Genomic DNA, 2,500 nt, shown 5'->3' on the forward strand with positions numbered 1-2,500 from the left:
GTCGCAGCTTCGAGCGGCGCATCCGGTGCCTCAGTCAAAGTTAATTCAGTGTGTGTGGTTATTAGTTTCTGTGTACAAGATCAGCACTTGAAACTAGCACACAGTTGGCTGTAAAACTGCACAAAGACACAAATGATTTTGTACTCTCTGCTTGGTCTGTGTCAGAGTCGTACATGTACGACTGAATGCTGATCATCTCCTCCTCCTTTCAATCTGCCTGTCTGTGTTGCAAACACAGAGCGGGTGAGCTCATGGCCCCGCCCCCTTGTTACGTTGGGCGGGAAGCCGAAACTAATTTACATGTGAAGCAACACACCCCTAAATCAGCGAGCTGTGGACACGCCCCCAACATGACACTTTTTAACACATTATAATAAACAATCTGAAGTGTGTTTTAAACTGAAGCTAAACTGGCACACTCAGAAGAGCCAGAATATTAATATTAAATCAGAAAAAAGAGGTAAACTATGTGCCCTTTAAATGTTATTTATTTAATGCCTATAAATGTGTGTGCGTGATTGTCATCACAGGACAGTGTGGAGGAGGAGAGAGAGAGAGAGGTGATGTAAGAGTGACCTGGTCTCGAACACAACCTCTGCAGCTTGGCAGTATTTCGGGTTTCGACCGAATGAGAAGGAGACGTGGTAAACACGCGTCTGTGTGGTATTTTGAGGGTGTTTTGTGTGTGTAATATGAAATATGAAATATACAATACAGTAATTGGACAAGCAAGAGTGCACTTTGCATGTCATACACTAGTAAACAAACAAACATACAGTATAAATACAAATGTTCATTGATTTATTTCTCTATGTACTGTTCACTCACCAAACATCAGCTCTTTTTAAACCTTCGGTTGAGAAAACACCTGATCATTTAGACCAGCGAGGCTCACACAAACACACTTTCTGTTTCGGTGGCCTTGGCCATATTACTGACACCATAATAACTAGGTGCTGAAGCAGGAATCAAATGTTTTGGGTGAGTAAATACATGCAGACAGGCAATAAAGTTCTGAAGTTCCAGCACACAGTTTTGAGATTTGCACTCACAGTTTAGATCAGGGGTGTCCAAACTTGGTCCTGGAGGGCCGGTGTCCTGGAGAGTTTAGTTGAAGCGAGTTGGAGCTACAATCAGCAGGACACCGGCCCTCCAGGACCGAGTTTGGACACCGCCTGGTTTAGAGGATGTTGAGTCTGTTTTGAAAAATGTCCCAAAGCAACTAGGACAACCCCCCCCCCCCCCCCTCCTCCAATGCAAAGTTCTAAAAGTCTGAGATGTTGAGAATTAAGAGAGCTGATATGATCCTGTGGGGATCTGGCAGACTGATATGATGATCATGATGAAGGCGGAGTGTGTGTCCGCTGCGGATATCATCAGGATATTTAGTTGTTTGTGCAGTCAAAGCTCTCGAGAGGAAGCAGAAGACGTAACAGATGATGAACAATAACAATACGAGCGTCCAAAAGCAGCAGCTGAGGCTGTGTGTGTGTGTGTGTGTGTGTGTGTGTGTGTGTGTGTCTGGCAGGGAAACACTGAATCAATAGAGAGCAGGTGAAAGAGCAGACAGAGAAAACAACTCCAGGAAGACAGGAGGAAGTCATCGCAACACATCTGTGTGTGACCCCCCTGCCCCCCTGCCGGCCACAGCTAATGGTTTGAGCTGCTGCCCATCACTTACTCACATCCTGAGGAAGAGACCAACGCTGACAGGGGGAGGGGGGGTGGAGAGCATGTGGATATATGTGTGAGTAAATGTACGTATAAATGTCTGTGCATTTGTGTACTATATGTTTGTGTGTGTGTGTGTGTATTTAGGTAATATATGTGTGGGTGTGTATGTATGTGTGTGAGTATATGAACGTGTGTTTGTGCATTTAGGTACTATATGATTATGTGTGTGTGTGTGTGTATGTATGTGCATTTTTGTACTATATGTTTACGTGTGTGTGTGTGTATGAGTATATGTGTGTGTGTTTATATATGTGCATTTATGTACTAAATATGCATGTGTGTGTGTGTGTGTGTTGCAGGATGTCTCTGCAGGCTGAGAGAGTTAGAGAAGTGCTGCGGTGCTGCAGGAGTCGACATGTTTTATTTCTCCTTCTCTCTCTGGCGGCGGCAGCAGAACATTCATCACTCAGCAGCGCGCACACACACACACACACACACACTTCCTGTCCTGGAGGATCTGCTCCGAGTGTGTGCGTGTGTGTGTGTGTGTGTGTGTTAAAGGTGCTTTTATAACACCGTTGCTCCTCATTTGAGATCTTGGCTTGTTGACAGAATAATTGCCCAGTGTGTGTTTGTGTGTGTTTGTGTGTTTGCATGCGTGCTGAAGGTGCATTTCCACTTTAGGTATAAGAAACGTAATTAATATCCCAGAAGCTCAGAGAGGAAGAGAGTTTGCTGTGAATAATAAACACTGGCTGGATCTTACATTATGCTCACTTTCAGTAACACACACACACACACACACACACACACACACACACACACA

General features: G+C 44.6%; 1 protein-coding gene across 2 annotated transcripts in view; it reads right to left on the reverse strand.

Moving 5' to 3' along the window:
• Positions 1-2,500, reverse strand: part of afg2a (AFG2 AAA ATPase homolog A) — a 58,138-nt gene that overhangs the window by 11,492 nt on the left and 44,146 nt on the right. The window lies entirely within an intron of this gene.

Source organism: Danio aesculapii, chromosome 14 (assembly GCF_903798145.1).
Source record: "Danio aesculapii chromosome 14, fDanAes4.1, whole genome shotgun sequence".
NCBI classification, from domain to species: domain Eukaryota; kingdom Metazoa; phylum Chordata; class Actinopteri; order Cypriniformes; family Danionidae; genus Danio; species Danio aesculapii.